Raw genomic sequence first — 21050 nt, forward strand, 5'->3', positions numbered from 1 at the left:
TGGAGGTATATTTATGACAAAATTCAATGATCAGTAGTTGAAATAAAATCGTTCAAATCATGAATGCATCAATCCAAAGATGAATGGCATTAAGCCGATTCTGCAAATGGCCATAACGCAAATAGCCATAACGTAAAGAGGAGTAACGCAAAGAGGCACAACGCAAAAAGGCATAAGGCAGTAAGGCATAACGCAGCAAAGCATAACGCAAAAGGCATAACGTAAAATAGCCATAACTCAAAGGCCCTTTGGAGAATGGAGACCAGATGTGTACTCCGTAAATAATTTCAGCTCTAAAAAAAACGTCAATTGATTGTTCTAGGGAAAGAACATATAATCGCTATCGAACTTCCTGTTTAAGTTATGCCTCTGCGTTATGCCTCATTGCGTTATCCTTTTTGCGCTATGGCCATTTGCGTTATGCGTCTTTGCGTCATGCCTTTTTGCGTGATGCCTACTTGCGTTATGGCTGTTTGCGTTATGGATTTTTGCGTTATGGCTTTTTGTGTTATGCCTCTTTCCGTGGTGGCCATTTGCAGAATCGGCTTGTTCCCATTCAGCTTTGGATTGATGCATTCATAATTTGGACGATTTTATTTCAAATACTGATCATTGAATTTTGTCATAGATATACTTCCATAGTGATCCTTTATCGCCATCTCTTTTTATTATAAACAGAGTTAACTGAATAGAGTGTAATGTGAAGTGCTAGATTTCAATCCCATATGAACCATGTGAGCGTTAGCCCTACAGATGGAAATGGGCCCACACAAGGACAGAGAAAAACTCTGACCAGGGTGGACCTGACCTAGTCAGAGTTTTTCTCTGTCCTTGTGTGGGCCCATTTCAATCTGTAGGGCTAACGCTCACATGGTTCATATGGGATTGAAATCTAGCACTTCACATTACACTCTATTCAGTTAACTCTGTTTAAAATATAAGTGCTACACGGCGAACGTTTGTATAAACGTAACCTTTCCTTGTCTTTTTAGTATAGTTCTCGAAGTGTTAGCAATATCCATCCGCAGCAATCATCGAATAAAAGTAATAGCAGTGGCGATATGACAACCTTAGTCCGAGATTAAACAGTCTTACCTTACTCTTTTTAATGTTATTAATTTATTCGCGACACATACTGGCCTTAAGATTAACCACGATAAAAGTGAGTCTCTCCTACTTTGAAATCTTAAAGAGACTGCAAGCAGCTTAGAACTAGATAATTGTGAATTTAAAAGATTACTTATCATACATCAATGTTTTATAAACAAAATTTTGAATCAATTGAAAAATGATTAAAACAATTGGTAAAAGGATGGAGTTGGAGAAGATTAACGCTGATTGGAAAGATGCAAATTATTAAATCGTTTGCTCTACCTAAGGTCTTGTATAGGCTGACATTAATTTCAAGTAACAAGGAGTTTATTAAGAAAATAAACACGTTATTTTCTTTTGTCTGGAAAGGTAAAGATAAAGTTAAACGCGCGGTTCTAATAAATCAAATAGAAAAAGGCGGACTTAGAATGCCTGACTTGAACTCGATGATCTCCGCTCAAAGAATCATGTGTATAAAGAAGTATCTAAACTCCATATGCAGCCAGTTGGAAGTATTTCTTGGATTTTCACTTAAGGAAGGTTGGTGGTAAATTCTTGTTTCACTGCAATTTCAACTATTCCAAGTTATCAATAACCCTTCCTAAATTTTACAAAGAGTGCATCATGACATGGGCCTTCTTAAACTCGGAGATTTATGAACAATTTTTTATGGAATAGATTCGTCTGCATTGAATCCCTCTCAGTTTACAACCAAAAGTTAAGTGATGTTGGTGTTATTACTGTTCGGAACCTCCTCGACTCACATAGCAATTTTAAACAGGTTTTTTTACCTACAACATGCACACCTCTCACCTATTGATCATTATTTCCTTTTTAGTATCTTTAATGCAATCCTGGAGGAATGGCGTAGTTTGTTAAAGACAAGTGAAAACGCGGTACTTTTACACGATTTTTATGTAGATTTGGATAGTTTTTCAGTACAACTTGGAGAGGAAAAGCTCGATGTTGAAAAGATTGAATCGAAACTATTGTATGAAACGTTTTCTTCGAAAATCTTTTCTAACGCTACCTCTATGAAAAAATACAACGAAGTGTTCAACACAGAGACATTTGAACTAGACTGGGAAAGAATATTTTCTTTGCCTTTAAAAATAACGTTGAATACAAAGTTACGAGAATTGCAATATAACATTTTTCATAGAATTTGTTAGACAAAAATTGTGCTCTTCAAATTTGGTTTAGCCGATTCTCCTTTATGTTATTTCTGTAATAAAGACCTGGAGACATTGGAACAGTTCTTTTATACTGTAGAAAGGTTTATAGTGAAAGTGCCGAAGAAAGGAGACCTCACTGAGTGTGATAACTAGCGCGGCATATCCCTGCGCTCCGTACCAAGCAAAATTTTATGCAGGGTGCTCATTGACAGAGTGAAGAGCGGTGTGGACGAGATGATGAGGCAGGAGCAGGCAGTGTTTCGATCTGGAAGGGGAGCTTCTGAGGAAATCTTTGCTCTACGGAGCATCCTGGAGCAGTTCCAGGAATGGCAAGCACCAGTGTACATTAACTTCGTTGACTTTTCAAAGGCATTTGACTGCATCACCAGAGAGCGACTTTGGGACATTATGGGGCAGTATGGCATCTCTGACATCTTTGTCAGGACTTTCAAGGCACTATACCATTAGAGCTCAAGCTGTGTTACAGAAGGCAGAAGGTATTCTAGCTGGTTTGAAGTGAAGAGCGGTGTGCCGCAGGGGTGCGTGATGTCTGGCTTCATCTTTGTCTTCATCATGGACTGGGTCATGCCCCTTCCACAAGAGGAAACACGGCCTGAGATGGAAGCTTACACCAGTTCTAGAAGACCTGGATTATGCTGATGATGTTGCTCTGATCTCAAGCAGATTTGCTGATCTCCAGAAGAAGACTGATAGTCTAGTAACCACCGCCGGCGTTGTCGGGCTCAAGATCAACCCGCGCAAAACAAAGACGCTTAGGATGAACCACAGATTTACAGACTACATAAGGATAGGAGGAGAGCAGGTGGAAGACGTGGAATCCTTCGTGTACCTAGGTTCAGTACTTGACAAATGTGGTGGCACAGAAGCGGTCATCAAGAGGCGACTAGCACTAGCTAGAATTGCCTTCACCAGACTCCAGAACATCTGGAGGTCAAGCAGATTCAGCCAGAAGACAAAGCTGCGCATCCTGAACTCAAATGTGCTGTGCGTGCTACTGTATGGAGCCGAAATGTGGTGAGTGACAACAACTGATCTCAACAAACTGGATGTGTTTCACCGCACATACCTGAGGAGAGTGCTGAGGAGATTCTGGTCTAACCATCTTCGCAACGAAGAGCTTTATGAAGCAACAGGGTAAGGTAAAGTCTCTGTACGAGCCTAGGAAGGCCCATCAGGCCGGCACTTATCTCCGGTTTCCGTAGTATGAAGCGACTAGGAGTATTTCTACTCCCCCCTGGATGGGATGCTAGTCCATCGCAGGGTTATCGCCAGCATTTTCGCCGATACCCATTTATACACCTGGGTGGAGAGAGGCACCGTGAGAGTAAAGTGTCTTGCCTAAGAACGCAACGCGATGTCCCCGGCCAGGATCCGAACCCGGACCACTCGATCCGGAGTCGAGCACTCTAACCATGAGGCTACCGCGCCTCCCACAGGGAGTACACCGGTATCAGCCCTTGTACGAGTGAGAAGATGGCGATGGATAGGACACATATTGAGGACTAGTCCTAGTAACATCTCGACGACCGTACTAACGTGGGCACCTGAAGGTAAAAGGAGGCGAGGCCGGCCGAAAGAAACGTGGAGAAGAACTGTGGAGAAAGAAAGAAACCAGCTGGGATGGCATTGGTGGGGGGCTGCGGTCGCATCGGCGGCAGACCGCGATGGATGGCGCAATCTTCTGGCCGGCCTTAAGAGTCCTCATGGGCCCGATGAATGAGTGAGTGAGTGAGTGAGTGAGTGAACAGCAAACAGTAAATCTTTATTTGCTCTCCAAAGGGAGGTATCGGTCTCGTTACAATAAAGGTGATGATATCTACTAGAATAACTAATTAACTAAAAAGATCATACAATTACTTGTAATACAATTGGTATAAAATTATTATTTTAATTATTTTGCATTTAGGAAGTCTTTTCTCTTCTGAAACATTAAATATGTGTATTTACCTGCTATCTTTGAAGTGCTTTCGTTTTCTAGGGTAAGTAAATACCGTATTTTATCCTCATCATTAGGGCTTTTGAAAACAACATCGTGTGTTGAAAGGAGAGAATGGAGCTCATTTTTAATGTTATTGTACCCTGGGCAATACATCAAGAAGTGCCGCTCGTCTTCTATATAGCCTCTATTGCAGACTAGACACGTTCTTCCATCTACTGGGATAGGTGCACTCTATTTTCGTATTTCCCAGTCTGTATTCGCAAGCAATGAACCCCCAGACGCAATTTTGTCACACTTATTCTATGTGCTGGGTTTCTGATAGTTTTGAGATAGTCTTCCAATTGGTAGTCGAATTTGACTTCTTTGTGTGTAAATTTCTCTCTAAAGCCTTCGGAAGTGTTGTTGCGAGCCTTCAGCCAATTTCGAATGTAGTCCTTTTTAAGCTGTTTCTTTATGGAGGAACGAGCATTCTTAATGTGTAGTTGGCTTGATGTATTGCCTGTAGAGTGCATTCGTATAGTTTCGTCATTATTTAATACATCAAAAAATTGGCTTTGATTTTTTGCGTGAGTGAGTGTGTGAGTGAGGTTAGCACCTTTTGGAATGAGCTAAACATTCTCCTCAAATCACAAATGTTAATCTCTAAAAACTTCCATATTAAAGATATTTCATTTGGGCTTTTTTCTGCGGATAATGATGCTGACAATATTCTAGTTAACTACATTATACTTGAGAGCAAATACCTTAAAATTTTCGCTCGAAATTAAGCAAAACGTTTCCTACTATTGCCCTGTTAATATCAAAATGCAAAACAACGCACCAAATCGAGCGTTTCATTGCGAGGAAAATAAACAAACTTCACTTTCATAATAAAAAATGGTATCACTTCTTACCCATAATGGAGCATGAGCTATCACCTCCAACTCCCAACTTAAACTGATATTGTAGTATTGTAATATGTTGAAATATGAATAGTGCGTATAGCTTGGATGTGTAGTGTAGTTCGGATGTTCTGTGTTTATCATAGATAGGTAGCGTAGTTTCATGTATACATAGAGGTATAAATAAAGGTTGTATTGTATTTAGATGTTTTACTTGGGGAGGACTAATTTATACAGTAGTTTCTTTTAGGCCTCCTCGCCACCAATGTAATTCAGTTATTTTCTTTCTATCTTCTCTTTTTTGATTGTTCATATTTGTATCTTATTTCTTTTTTTCTTTTTTCTGTGGCAAATAAATGAATAAATAAACATGTAATGCTGAAATATTTAAGAAACTACAGGTTTTGTTGTGGTCAAAAAAGTAATTAACACTTTATGATGCTAGCAGGGGCCGAAGCGATTGCGGCGAGAGCACAGCCTCCCGCTAAAGGCGGTAACATTGTCTCCCTGAAAAAAATTCAAATTCAGTTTGTTTGAGTCTTTGGGGACTAAAAATGTAGGCTTCGAACATTCTAAAAAGACTTTTAACAAATATTTTAACAAAGGATATGCATATCAACCATAATAAAATTCATTGCAGGGGATTGACAAATGTCATCCTTCCATGGTTGTGCTTGGCATAGTCGTCCATAATTGCATCATAATACAGAGCTGCGTCTTTGCGAATAAAGAGCAGTAACAGTCCGTTAAGGCGGTCTTCTCTTATGGTACTTCTAAAACCACTTTTTTAAAAAGCACAGCGACGAGTTGCTACGTTTCACAGTTGCACTTGTTACAGCGGCAATCATTAGGAGCCGCAAAATTGTGTGGATATTGGGGTATAGGTCTTTGTTGTCTTCTTGTAGAATGGAGGGTTTTTCGACGCTATTGATCCTGAAAATGAAAGCAACCACTTACATATATTTCAAAACACAAATGTTTTCTTTCGCGTATCAGTGAAAAAGCGTTTCATAACCATGTACATGAGTGCAGATAAAATTAGCGAAACTATGGTGTATTTTTAGTAAATTTGAAATGAAATTACCATACCAAAAGCGCTTCCACAGCTCTAGCTCCTGAGACGCAATGCTTGGGGATGGCAGATCGGGCAAAAAGTGACGAATAACTTTCTCTTGAAAAGAGCTTTGAAGCTTTTGCAAGTTGGCAGGTATCAGTAGCAGTCCAAGCAATGCTGCTTCTGATAGTCCATTAAAGCGGGTTTCTAATTGCTGCAGCAGGTTGTCAAGGAAGTGATCAAATAACAAGCGCCGAAAGTATGCGACTGGTGTCTTGGCATTAGTGTTGTTTGCCTACCACAAGTTCGGGGGATAGTCATCCTTATGTCTGCTATCTTAGCCATCTTCTTAATCTTTTCATACACTGAAGAGAAGAATACTGTTTATGTATTATTGCTTATATCTTGCAGCTGATCTTTCACAACTGTTATATGCTTGTACGCCTCAGTATCATCACGTGTTGAACCCTGCAACGAACAGCTAAGTCCTAAGGTGTATCCAAAAAGATGTTTCGCAGTGTAGAAAGCAGCAATGAAAACAGCGCTCTTGACCTGATGGAACAGTCCCTGTGGCTCGGTCTTGGATTTTGCATCCATTTCTTTCCATTTTTGTTAAGGCAAATACTCTCCGGACACAACAGCAGGGGTTTATAGAGATCTTCAAAGTCTTGGAATGCCGTGTGTCGTTCCACCCATCTTGTCTCACATCTTGTCTTGGCTTGATCTTAAGTTTGGCTGCCTTCACCTTCGATTATCTGGTTCAACGATATCTTCATCCTCCATGTCACTACTCTGTTCCTCGCCATTTTCATATTCATCGTCCTGGGAATCACTATCATCCTCTGTGGTAGCCGAATCCCTGTCAATGTTACATTCACTTTCATGGATACTGTCTTCACCATCACTGGCACTGACAATGCATTGTTCGAACTCTCGTTGCCGCTTTGGCGAATACCTGAAGAAGATCAAGAGCCAAATTCAGTTCATGGCTGGCACAATGAAAATACACTGCTCGTGCGGAAACCTCTTGAAAATGCTTGGCGCACCCATTCTGGGATCCCGCAATGTCACCAGCCCCATCATGTCAAGTCTGAGCCCTGCACATTTTAGGATCCAGTCCTAGGTTGGCCACTGCTTGCACAATTTGGTTACATATGGCTACCCCAGTACAGGTCTCGCACTCAATGTATTCCACTAATCACTCAACAGATGCGCCATCGTGTAGGTACCGTACAACGAGACCAAGTTGCTCCCTTGCTATCCTGACTAGGCAGACAAATTACATTTATTATGTCAATGGTCAGGGGTTGTACGACCTCTTGACTATCTTCAGACCTAAGAGATTGGCATGTTGGCAACACCTCACATCCGCTGACCCTGTTCCTGTTAGGTTGGTTTAGTACCCGTGCAACAGCATTCTCCAGGAGGTCTGCGTTACTCATGCTGATATCTGGCTCCATATGGCAGCTGTCAGCTGTTGTAACAATAGTAGTGCATTTTTTCTTGTTGGGCCTGGAGCCATAAATGGTTAGTAGGCTTGACTGTTCTCCGAGATCAGGTCGTTTCCGCGAATCAGCAGAAGACATCATTCAAATCTATCAAAATACAGCATGGTATAATTTGAAATAACCTTTTTCGCATTGCTTTTGATAAGACACGCATACCATGACACGGAACAAATCAGCCTTTGCCTTCTGATTTGCTTTCTGATAATGAATACATTAGCCTTATATTTCCTAAAGCACAATTTTTATTTTAAAAAACGTGCAGGTACATGTCTCTGCAATAAAATGTTTTCATACGTAACTTTGCCGTTATGTTAAATCGTCGACACACCAGACATTATCAACTATTGTAGACTCATTTATTTTCCCAAAAATCGACGAACTTCGTGGTTCGCTTTTTCTCCATACTGTTGATTTTGTTGCTGTCACCGAGTCTTAGTTTCATGCTGATTTGCCGGATTCTGCCGTTGGCATTGGCGGTTATGAAGTTCATCGACTGTTGCTGCTTTTGTCAGCTCTTCATTTCCATGCAAGCGCCTTGAAAACCTGGACAATCCCGACTTCCAATGCCTGTGGCTGAGTTTGCGTCCCCATCTTCTTCCAAGATCCGTGAAAAGTATTTATTTCGCTGTTGTTTACAATCCTCCTAACTCGCCGGTTCAAAATTATTTATTTTCATACCTCAGTGACTCTGTGGACTCTATCCGTGGCCAGTATCCTGACTGCGGTATAATTGTTTTAGGTGATTTTAATAACTTCGGTATCTCTTATTTCTGTAGTCAGCAACGTTTAGTTCAGGTCGTTGACAACCCTACTAGAAGTGATAGTATTTTAGATTTGATTATTAGTAATTCATGTCAATTTTATTTTTCTCCTGAATGTAAAGCTCCTCTAGGTTCTTCAGATCACTCCATTGCATTTTGGCAACCGAACCGTGTATGTGGTTCCAAAGCTACTCGCTTTACTGCCAAAAAGTTTCCTTTGCGTAGGATGACAGAGTCTGCGTTTGCCTTTGGGAGGTGGGTGCTCAAGACTGGGCTGATGTTTTTTCTCACAAATCTATCTCTGACTGTGTCCTTGCTTTCAATGCTAAAGTGAACTCTACTCTTGATCTTTTCTTCCCTCTTAAAATGGTTCGGTCTCATTCCAACGACAAACCATGGATGACCTCACATATAAAGGACCTTATTATTCAGTGCCAACAAGCATCTTCTTCGAATGACCACAGCCTATATAGAGGCTCCTGAGAAATAAAGTTGCCAGGGCCATTGCCAGCAGCAAACAGTCTTATTATACTAACCTCGCAGAACGGTTCGACGTCGCGGTTGTTGTACCACTCGAGGAAGTCGCAGACCCGTTGACAGTAAAGATACTCCTCGTCGGTGAAGTTTTCATTGCGTAAGGTGGAATGAAACGCCTCGTGAGGTGGTAGGCACGTCTGTTTCGACTTGTCTAAAGAGTCAAACCACTCGTACGGGAAGAAACCTTTGGTCAGTGTACACCCGTAGGCTTTCAAGAAAGCATCGTAACTGAAGCCCCGGTGCTAAGAAATTGAGTACATCGAAGAAACGTAGATGGGTCGTGGAGAGACACATAAAGTTATTGGTCCTTTTAATGGTGAACTTCAGCTCGCTCTCGTGCGCCAGGATTGGCATCAGAAACTCTTTCAAGGTGTTGATGGCATACTTGGCTGAGTTGAACCCGATGACAGGAAGCTAAGCCAAATGCGCCTCGAGTCTCGCTTTCAGTTTGAACAGGGGAGGCACAGGCTTTTTCTTCGCGGGAGCCGTTTTCCTCGTCCTCCTCCTCTTCTAGCTTCCGCTCGATGGACTCGAAAAGAGCTTCCATCTCAGGATCTGCCATGAGATTGGTCTCAGCCGCTGCACTGATGTTCTCAAGGTGTGCCATCATTCGTTGCATCAGGTCATGAGGATCACCGTTACTGATCAGACACACGGGCTCAGTAAACTTGGGGACAGGAATGTGTTTTCCCGTCCATTCTAATTTTATCCGTATTGTTCAGGTCTTGGCTTGGATGTCGTACGTCGCCCAATAAGGGAAGTACTTGAGATATGATCGAGCACCACGATCCCTTGTTCTTCCAACTGTTCAAATTCAAAGAGAGATGGAGCAGGTCGATACACACCCCCAGGGAACTTTTAGACGACGGTCCCCTCACAGGTTCTTTTCGTGTCGATTTAACCGGAAGCCCGTCTTCCAAAATTTACCATAGCGAGCACATTGGTGTGAGTGGGAGCACTTGCTCATGTCACAAATGTACGAAGAATGACTCTCGTATAAGTTCAAGTAGACCGTATCCTCGTACTGACCAAGGGAGCGATTAATCAAGCGCACCGTGATCTCATCCTCCGTCTCCTCTTCTACCTCATCCACTTCTCTCTCCTCCCCTTCTGCGTGTGCGGCCCAACGCAAACACAAAAATGTTCTTTTTGAACAAGCGTTCGAGATTGAACAGGTCGTCCAGTTGTACTCCTTTAAACATTTGGAGATTTTGATCGACCAGATGGGCGGCACGATACGTTTCAAAAGTGTCCTTGGCGGTCTTTTCCAAATTGCGGAGTGTACACCCATTGCTGAGGGCCAGTGCTCGGAAGAAACACAAGTTTTCCTGGTATAACGTTCCATCCCGGTCATTCCGAACCAAGCCTTGGAGTTCCCGGTTATATTTCAAATAGGGCGGGAGTTCTCGACCGCAAATGATGGATGTCCGTGCAGGTTGTTGACGTAAAAGACGATGTTGGTGAACTGTTTCACCATCCACTTGCTATGGTCGCGTTTCTGTCGCACCCACTCCAAGACATCCAGGTTGTTCAGGGTCTCGCATACTTGCTGCAGGTCTGCTTCCCGTGCGATGACAAAGGGTTCAGCAAAGGCCAGATGATTGTTAGCAGAGGCATGATAATACTTCAAGTCCCCTGCCTCTTGGTTCCGCAACAGAAAACCAAAAGACAAGTTCATTTTAAAAACAGTTTGCTGATCCCGAAAGATCTCATTCAAATGGGTCTCTATCGTCGCTGGTTGCAGATCGCGCAAGCGAAAGTTGTACCAATCGTGAAGACGGTTGTTGCGACGAAACTGTGTGCGGATTTGTGCCCATTTTTGTTGGTAGATGGGAAGGGGACTGCGTTCTACCTCTGAGAGGGATGTAAAGCGTAAAGGATCCGCCATGGCTCTCCAGTTAGGGGGATCGTTCACAGGGGCTGCTGCTGCTGCTGCTGCACCACCATCGCTCTGTCTCGGTGCCGCACGATGTTTTGCGGTTTGGTGACACGTGAGATCGTTCAAACGAGCAAAGGTTCACTCACACTGATCACACTCGAACGGTAGGCCGTCAGTGCACGGGTTCCAAGAACCTTTTCACCGCAGGAAAGTACACCGCGTAGGCTGGTGGATCTGGACCTGGTGTCGTTCTAGACTGATGGCTTGGTCGAACGTACGCCCACATTCCGGACACTCGTGACGGCGCTGCTTGGCGGGTGGTGTATCGTCGTCGGACTAGTCTTGTCAGCGCTGTCGACAGTTGTGGACGTGTCGATGGAAGTTGCCTTGACGATTGAACGTTCGTCCGTGGGGATGGGGGGTACCCCCCAAGGAAAGGTGTCCTGTCGCGACCTTAGTGGTCTGATGCGTCCTAAAGGCCAGAAAGAGTCGTTTGGAGCCCATTTCTTAGTTTGTCATGATCCTGACCAGATGGCTAAAGAGACGACTCGTCAAATGACGAGATTTTGTCAAGAAAGTAGCAGAAAAAAAAAAGGTGGAAGAAGAAAGCCAATGTGTCATCTGCTTGTCCATCATCGAGACAGACCCGCCCTCACTAGTTATCCTCGCTACCATCGCACAACACAGCCTGCTCCACGGAAAAAAAAGAATGGTGGACTTGAGATGATGTGGTCAGTCAGTCCACATGACCTATTACGGAACCAGGACCCTTGGAAATACCCTTATTGCAGAGCTGAGCGTTGCCAACCTCAGGAACATTTGTAAATACATTGCGTTGCGGAAGAAAATTTTAGTAAGTAAACACCAGACACATGGAAGTCAAGAACTTTGTTTTTTAATGTTTGTAACAACAACAACAACAACGTGAGTCAGCCTTGTTTGGCTTGCATGATTCTCTTGACGATGGCTTCGGTCCAGATTTAGTTGCCGGGGAGATTACTGATCGCCCTCACCATTTTCGCTTCGGCTTTCCATTTTTCTTGTAAATTCTTGACCTTGTTGTTTGGCAATCTTGTCCAGCCGATTGATGCCCGGATAGCCATGCTTGAGTCTCTTTTTCAAATGCGTCCCTGGTCCCATGTACTGGTACCCCGACACAAATGCACCCATACAGTCTGAATGGATATGGCGAAGGAAGTCAGAGGAGGGTCGCAACATAACGCACAGTAGCACAAACAACCTTGTTTGTAAACATAAAAAATCGTTCAGTTGTCATTATCATTTTCTTCTTCTTCTTCATCTTGCGTTGGGATGGGATGCCGTTGGAACATCCTGTTCAATAAGAATTTCCGTCTCTCCACAGCTGCGTCTGTAGATGCTTCAACATCCATTGAATCCTCCTACATGAAATGATGTCGGGTTTTCATAACGTTATTGGATCATGCTCTAGACGTTCAAACCACTGGAGATGGAGTGCAAGTACAGCCCTCGCAACTTTCTTCTGTAAACGGGTAACAGGGCATTGAAAGCTTTGGCCTCAGCTATCGTTTCAGAGACCCCCTCCTTCAAGAACGTGTTGACTTTTTTGTCATAGGTTGAACTCAGTGACTCTTCCACCTCTTCGCGCAGAGTTTCCCAGGGATCTTAGTCATTCATTTCTCTGTCACTAACGTCTTCATCCTCAGACTCGATGACCAATGTCCGACTCCGAGTCTTTTCTTCCTCTTTATCTTGGTTTTGCTCCTCATCTTCTTCACTTCCTTCTTCCGACGAGGGAGCATGGAGTGGTACTTCCTCAAGTATATCCCCCATTGTTGTGTCTCCCACAGGCTCCTGGTTTATGCGTTTCCAATAACCTCGCCTCTAGTGAAGGTCTCTGTTATAAGCTCGACTAAACGGTTTGTTGCATTAGCGGCAGAGATGTGCCATACACTCACTCAAAGGGGTTTCTCCAAATGAGCATCACGAGTTTGACGTTTGCTTTTATACCCATTGCGAGTCACGGGGCGAGTGACTCAGAATGAGTAATCATGAGTTACTCATCAGCCCTTGGAGTTACTCCCCCAAAATACTCATTGTGGGTCACGGGGCGAGTGACTCAGAATGAGTAACTATGAGTTACTCATCAGCCCTTGGAGTTACTCCCCCAAAATGAATAGGGAGCACACTGATGGTAAGGGTGAGAGATCCTAGGTGTAGCCTAAGTTTACTCTTGCGCGAACCGATAAAAGGGTGAAACTGTGGCTAAGATCATCATAAACGAGAAGCTACCGAGAAGGACAACATCTTCTGATTGAGGTCCGGTTGCTTTTGTTGACCTGGTGAAGTGCGTGCCATCTACCAAAGAGTGTATCAACAAGACATGGAGGCAATATGCGCAGCACTGGTTCAAGAGATCGAAAGGTTGAAGCGAAAAGTGAAAATCCAGAAAGGGAACAGGGGCGAGCAACTCAGAAGATGGCGAACCAAAAACCCGGACAAGGTTAAGGAGCAAAAGAAGAGATGGAGGGAGATCAAAAGAGAGCAGGAGAAACGAACATGACACAACCTCTGCTTGTGACAAGGCGAACCCATACCGTGGAGACACCCTGTGTGGTGACTGTTGCAAACACAGAACCAATGCGACAGTCTAGCCAGGTGAATGAACCAGACGGGGTTAAAGACACCATCCCAAAGGAAATATTCGTTGGAAATACGAAGGCAAACCCACTGAAGCCAGTGGATGAAATGACAGTAGGAACGATCCTCGCCTGCCGAGAGGAGGACAAGATTAAAGGGAAGAGGAGACAATACTACCACAGAAACAAAGCCCGATGTCAGGCGTATGCCAAACAGTACTATCACAAAAATAAGAACAAAATCAGGGAGAGACAAAACCTACGCCATCGGCAAAAGAAGAACAAGCTCAGAGAGATCCCACTTTGCTCAACGGACGAGACAGAGTCCGTACACTTCAAACCGAATGAAACCCTTGCTGAGTAAACCAAGACTCCCTTTGAACATAGGGTGTTACGAATGGTCTCGAATAAAGTAATAAAAACAACCACGTTGATTTAACTCGTGTCTTTCTTTTTCAAAAATACCAACGTGGTCAATTTTTAAGCAAGCGCTGTGCAGGGCGGTGCAAACTTCAGGAACAGAACGGTAAAAAGTCGGCTTTGTTCAATCAAGGGACACCAAACAAGTGCTCCAGGAAACGCGTATTACTCAAATAAGGGAGTAACTCCAAGCAACTCATGAGTAAAATGAGCAACCGATGACTAACTCCGAGCAACCCTGAGTAACTCAAATTGAGGGAGTAACTGCAAGTACCCCTCAGTAAACCTGTTCCACGCTCCGAACGTCTCCGGACACTTCCAAGGAATGAGGTGGTCGCTTATACGGCAGCGATCGTCTTAAATCACATATGGGCGAATCGAGCTCGGACGAAGGCCTGAAAGGAGGACGAGCACGAGCGACGTATCGAAAACATTCTGAGGGCGTTTTGGGTTCGTCCTGGGTAAATATGGACCCAAAATATGCAAATGAAGAGGGCGAAATGACTGGTTTCACCCCTAGGGCCGCGGAGTCCTGATGACAAGTGGCGGGCATTTCAAGATGGCGCCCGATCATGTCCAATTGGGCTGTAAATTTATCATTTTTTTTACCACAAGTGATAGAAGTTGAGACTTTTATCACATATATATTGCATTCAAGTCTCGTTTTAGGTGTGGGCATGTACAAATCTCCGCGCTGGGATGCGAGCTCGCTCCGTCTATTGAACACAAGAATGAAACCTGCGTTCTGGATCGATGGGATTGTGTTCTGGATCCTCTCATTGACGAGCCACATCCAAATCAGCCTTTCCCATAGTAAAAATAAACTAGGTTGCATATGCGGGGCACCATCCTCTTATGTAGATTTTGTAAATAATCATTTAAATATGTTTTATTTGGATTTTCTTGTGTGTTTTGTGCTTTTGTGCGAGGGGGTCTGGGAGCTTTTCTTCCTTATTGGGGAGAGATGTCCCAGTGGGGTCTGGGACCTAAGAAAACGCCTAAAGAAACGCCCTCAACGCCTAAAACGGGTTCGCCCGTTTAAACCTCTACAAAAACGAGTCGCACGAAATGCTCACGACCACGCCCCTGAAAAATTCCCACGTTCTGTCAATCAAATCTTCTCTCGACCAATCAGGAGCCAGCTGGATAATTATTCAAAGTGTTAGAGCTTTGATAATCCTAATTACCTACCCCTATACCTCGAACCAATCAGATGCCACCATTTCAACGCGTCCTTAACAACGCCCCTAGCAATGCTCCTCAAACCCCTTTGCGGAAAAAAGGGGTCGAATCATCCCTAATATACTACTGTAATCTTAAGCGTTCCAGTCCTTTATCGAAAGTTGAGGCATGTACAATGATGTCATCAAGGTACATCAGGGATCGAAGGTCCCCAAGGGCACTTTCCATCAAGTGTTCGAAGGTTGCTGGGGCATTGCAAAGGCCGAAGGGCATGACATTTAACTGCTAAAGACCGTTCCCTGTGCTGAATTCTGTGTTTTCATGGTCCTCCGCTATTTCCACTTGCCAGTACCAACTTTTGATATCTAAGGTTGAAATCCAGGAAGAAACAGAAAGTTCATAGTGGGTGTTGTCTATCCTTGGTAGAGGGTAGGAGTCCTTCTTGGTGAGGTCATTTAATTTCCCGTAGTTCACGTAGAACCTCGTTGACCCGTCCTTCTTTTTTACCAAGACAACCGGCAATGCCCTGGGGCTAAGTGAGCGCTCGATTATTCCTTGTTCGCTCATCTCCTCATTCGCTTGGGAAGCTTCATCACATTGTGCGTATGACCGTTGCCGCGTTAGCCCTTCGTCAGAGCGAATCGCTCTGACGAAAGGCTAACGCTCGAAACGTCAGCTTTTAGAATCTCTGTGCGGTGGCCAATTTACATTATCAACTCCGTTGATAAAACCAAATTGTTGTATACTACTTCCCCACCGACGCAGCACCACAGTTTCTGTAGAAACTACCCCCTTCATTCAAAACAGCATAGGCTGGCTTCATAAGTTTAGTAAACGTCCTTGGATAGAAAGCTAAACCATTAGGAAAGTAGGTAAACTGATACAATTTACCACCCCATTCAAACTTAAGGTACTTCTGGTGTGCAACCGCAACAGGGACAGAGTAATAATACGCGTTCTTATTGTCAACAGAGGACATGAAGCAGTTAGGCGTCATGAGGCTTATTACACTTTGAAGTGTGTCCATTTTAAAGTGGTTGTATTGCACATGCTTGTTCAGGTTTTTAAGATTGAGGATCATTCTGTGGGATCCGTCTTTTTTGGGTCGTACAAAAACAGAAGAGATAAACTCCCCTGGTTCTTTGACTGGTTTCAACAATAACTCCCTTCTGAAGCAGGTTAGCAACCTCTTTAGAAATGATATCATTTTCTTCAGCACTAAAACATTTCATTGCAGGGGGTGTGTTTGACAAGGCTTAGTGATAGATTCAAGGTATTGCCCTGACACCATTTGAAGAATCTCAGTGTCTGAGGTGATTTTTTGCCAACAATTAGTAAATTTTCCCAGCCTACCGCTTTTGAAGCAACTTGTTTGTGCAACAAGGTAAGCTATTAGTGTAGGGATAAAGTCTTCAAATTGAATTACCTGTAACATGTGAACTTTTGGCATGATATCATCAGCAGTGTTTATTTTTTGCTGGTTTCCTCCTTTTTCTTCCAGGTTTTCTGTGGTTTCCACCTGGACTGGAAGTGGCCCTTGCCTATAAAAGGCAGTCAGATGTCGATTTCCACATTGTTCATGACACATTTGGTATATCAAATGTCTCAGGGTTAGTTGGGGACAATGCCTCTACCCAAAAGGGTAAATCAAATGGATTGATTGCAAACAACTCCAAACTATTTGGCAGGGAAATGTTTTTTGTGGGCTGTTACCCACACATACTTAATATAATGTTGCGAAGAATGTGCCAAGCTGGGTTTGGGGCAAAGGGTGATATGAACAACAACCACATATTGCAATTATTATACAAGATATCCTGGCTCCACCATGAACGCCCAAGTTAGTACAAGGCAATGTATGTTTCACTGGGAATTTTAAGTAAAGAGCTACCCCTTCCACAGTCCTTTATTGACACAAGGTGGACATATTACCATGATATGCTGCAATGGTATTTCAAGTATGGAAAAGCCTGTCTTCAGCTTGCAGAGCGTATACTAGAAAGGATGCCAAAGTCAGATAACCACTCATCAGTCTGGCAAAATGTCCTCAAGCTGAGCTCCTGCCCAATGATCTAAGTGCAAATTAAATTCTTATTTGAATTTCTTGACAAGTTCATTATCCCATCTCTTAATTCATCACAAGCAAGTGACGAGGAACTTGGTTTTTCCAGTGGCTATCTGGCACGACTATGGCCTGCAACTGTTCTCAAGGACAATGAAACACTCAGTCAAATGTTACTGTGTCCATCACTGTATTTTCCTTTAACAGAAGAGCAAGTGCAATTATCTTTGAAAGATCCAGCCGCTATTAAACACTTTTACCAGGAAGTGCAGAGGCCCATGTTGCAAGAAGCCCTGAAAGTAATTAAAGAACATGGTGCTGAGTGGTTATCCTTTCCCAAGCTGTTTGGAATGGGAGCTGATCAAAGATTCCAAAGTCCATTCTGGTCATCTGCTTTGAAGGTCCTTGACATACAATTTGTATCCACTGAAAGCAATCAAGGAAACGCATCTGAAAACAATGTAAAAGTTTATGGACAGGATCTTCAGAGATTGGTGTCAAAGGACAGAAATGGGCTGGTTAAATGGGCCAATATTTGGGAGCTGCAGAAACCTCAACTTCTAACTGAGATTAAAGCAATGGCAACATCACCTGAAAGCTGTCTTATTAACAAAGACACCACACCACACCTTTTTGAATTTTATGCCAAGCACATTTTTAGCATCCCTGTGAACAATGTCATTGCTGAAAGACAGTTTAATCTATCCCAACTTTATCTTCATGACAACCTGTCAGAACTATCAAAAAAGACCTCTGTAACATTTGTCGAGAACACTATTCACAGTGGTAAAACTAATGGTAGGACCACTGAGACAGCAAGGCAGACACATGAACAGAGAATGAATGACTATGGGCAACTACTGACCACAGAGCTTCTCCAAGAGGCAAGAAAAAAGATCAACAACATCAGAAAAGGTAGTGCAGTCAGTGCCCCACTTAGAGGAAAGGATGTCTATCCTAAAGCTTGGGAGGAAAAGAAACTGAACAAAGACACATCACTGACAATCCAGTCTCTTAAAGCTGAGGGTCGTAAGCTTGAACTTCAGTGGAAAGCTTCAACAAAAGGAACTGTAAATCTGGAAGAACAGAGGTCATTCAGGCCTACAACAATTGGATGGCATAGAGACACTGGACAGGTGCCACCTCTAATGCACCTTGCAGCACTTACGGTGTGGGATTATGGTGAGGAGCTTTCAACACATGACTTACCAGTGGAATTCCAGAAGTGCATCAAAAATCTTCCGCGTATCTTCCCAACCTCATCAGTTAATTCTGTGTCCACTTTGGATGTCCCCATGGATATGTCCATAACATCTGTCTCTGTTCATGAAGAATAAGACCTGACTGAGGGGTGGCTCATCAAAAAGGGGGAAGTAACTTACATTTGGAAAGGTTAAAGTCAATTTATAGTCAATCTTCCTCACATGTGACCAGTATTTTTTAACTTTTAACAGGGTTAAGAATTTTCATTGAAACTTCCCTAGTTTATTGCTGAAATAAAGCTATGAATTTTTTTACATTACATCACAGCATACAGTATTTGAAAACAATCAGTTGTTTCCTACATGGATTTGCGTTGCTTTGTTGTTTCAGCTGATTCGTTTTTTTTTGAAAGATTTCCAGAAATCTTAAAGACTCAGACCATTCAAATGCCAGAAGTTACAAATAGGACTTTGAATGATCATTTCAGTCTCAGAAATATTGGTCATAGGTGACATAGATTTTCTGTAATTGTAACGAATGAATCCATGGTCCCAGTTTCAGTAGGCAGAAATCACAGTCATGACTCATGCTACAACAAGAAACCTTAACTGAATATAAAGATGTGTAAGAAAATGTTGGGTTTTGCTAAAAGCAGGCCCGCGGCCCAGCGGCCTGCAGTCCACGGCCCGCCACGGCCCGGCGGCCCGGAGGCCTACACAGTTTTGTTGTCCATCGGTAAATCCAAGCGCATGCACAGATTTGGATCGGGTATGGGCGCGCAAATGAAAGACGGTGAGTTTGAATTCGTTTACCAGTTTAATAATCGTTTCAATCCTTTTCGATCCTTTCTTTCGTTGCATGTTGCTAAGTGAAAAACGTTGTCATTCTCTGTTGTTTTCGTCTGTTTACAACAGCAAACAGAAACAATGAATTCAAATGATTAAAATGGTAAACGAATTCAAACTCACCGTCGTCCATTTTGCACGCCCAAACCCGATGCAGACCTGTGCATGCGCGTGGATTTACCGCTGGACAAAAAAACTGTGGAAAATCAGGACTGGGCTACCGGACTTCCGGGCCGCCGGGCCTTCGCAGGCCATGGGCCGCAGGCCGCTGGGCCATGGCGGGCAGTGGGCCGCGGGCCTGCTTTTAGCAAAACCCAGAAAATGTTATGTCATTGAAAGAATGACTTTAAATTTTTTTTTGAGTTTAAGTGTTAAAGCTTAAAATGAAGTCACTTTTCTTTGAAATACAGCAAATCACACACAGCCTGTGTTTGCTCTTGGTAGCATGAGCCCTTGATTGGTTAGTGAACATTTTAGGATAAATTACCCTAAATAAACCACGGATATTGTCGTTAGGTGCTGTTTTCCAAGAATGTTTGGTGTAAGATAAATGAATTGCACCTAACAAAAGTTTGGTATAGATCACTTTTGACTGTAAAAGCCAAAAGAATAACTTTAGTGACAGGAATATTTTTTACCCGAATGCATGTAAAGTAAAGGCAAAAAGAGTTTTCAAGAGTTTTCATTTATTTCAAGTGATATTAACCAAAAAAATGGACACAGCTTTCAACTACCCAGGGTTTAATTATGAAGTTGATGTCAGTTGTAAATATTAGTAGGTACCAAAAACCGTGAACAATATTTTATTTGATGTTACGAATTTTTTATTAAGATGAGGTGCAGGATGGTAGATTTATTATCTGTTAATGGATCAGATCCATTTTATTCCTGTATAATTTGACTGTCCTAAAAAAAGACAGCAATAATATTGTGTTTAAAAATACACAATATAAGTTAGGTGAGACGAACGAGGTTTCAGACATGCCCTTGCTGATTGACCTGACATTCCAAAAAAACTTCAAACAAATAAAGATAGAGAAATTACATTGCCTTAACCTTTTCATTCTTTGAGTTTAATTGTCTAAGAGCGTGACAATAACAGTAATGATATACCCTGACAAGCTATGAAGTACAGGTTCCCATTAGTAGTTGATGAATCGAAATTGCCACATTGTTTTGCCAAAGTACAAAATGTAGCTAATTAAGTGAGCGATTTGGTGCATAAAACTACTAAATTCTGTGTACTGTGTGCTCAAGGTTCACTGGTTTCCGATTTTCATTGTGTTTACCCTTACAACATTTTTATAAGTTAAGTGTTTAGTATCTTGTATTGTATTATTAGTGTTATGTATGTCGCCAAGGTTTGAAAATTAGAAAAACTCATTGCGTACCTTGCCTGCAATCTTCTGTTGCCTTCCCTCAATTCGATCGAACAGCTCTCCAGCACGACACGATTCTTGACAACTCAGTTTGGCTACCTCGAGCGCGCGTGAAGAAAAATGAAATAACTTTACAGGAACACAACGCAGAACTCCTAATGTTGACCCATTGACAAACTGAATGACTGGTCTTGAACATCACCGTCGCGAAATTTTTCTTCAAGCAGCAACGCACCGAACAGTGCGCATTCAAGTAAATAAAATAGGTACAGTATAAACTTAGGGAAAGAATGGAAATTGAAAACGGTAGATATTTCGATCATGTACCATTCTCAACCTTGCCTTTAACGGTGGCTGAAACTTCGCGTTTTAAATAGATTAAACAACATAGTCCCCATAGCATTCTCGTTGAGCCGACCTTATCAGTCGTATTCATACTGCGCATGTCTATAATATTTTGTGTTTTGACGTATCGCATTCATTGCGTGAGGGGT

General features: G+C 42.7%; 1 long non-coding RNA gene and 1 pseudogene across 1 annotated transcript; both read right to left on the minus strand.

Moving 5' to 3' along the window:
- Positions 1 to 5739: 5739 nt before the first annotated feature.
- On the minus strand, positions 5740 to 6759 carry LOC137969503 (52 kDa repressor of the inhibitor of the protein kinase-like; annotated as a pseudogene).
- Positions 6760 to 17318: 10559 nt separating this feature from the next.
- On the minus strand, positions 17319 to 20743 carry LOC137978158 (uncharacterized). The gene is made up of 2 exons (XR_011118149.1): positions 20569 to 20743; positions 17319 to 17422 (listed from the first exon to the last, which is right to left on the minus strand). It is a non-coding gene; the product is annotated as an uncharacterized lncRNA (long non-coding RNA).
- Between the last annotated feature and the right edge of the window lie 307 nt (positions 20744 to 21050).

The sequence above is a fragment of the Montipora foliosa genome, chromosome 1, assembly GCF_036669935.1.
Source record: "Montipora foliosa isolate CH-2021 chromosome 1, ASM3666993v2, whole genome shotgun sequence".
Lineage (NCBI taxonomy): Eukaryota > Metazoa > Cnidaria > Anthozoa > Scleractinia > Acroporidae > Montipora > Montipora foliosa.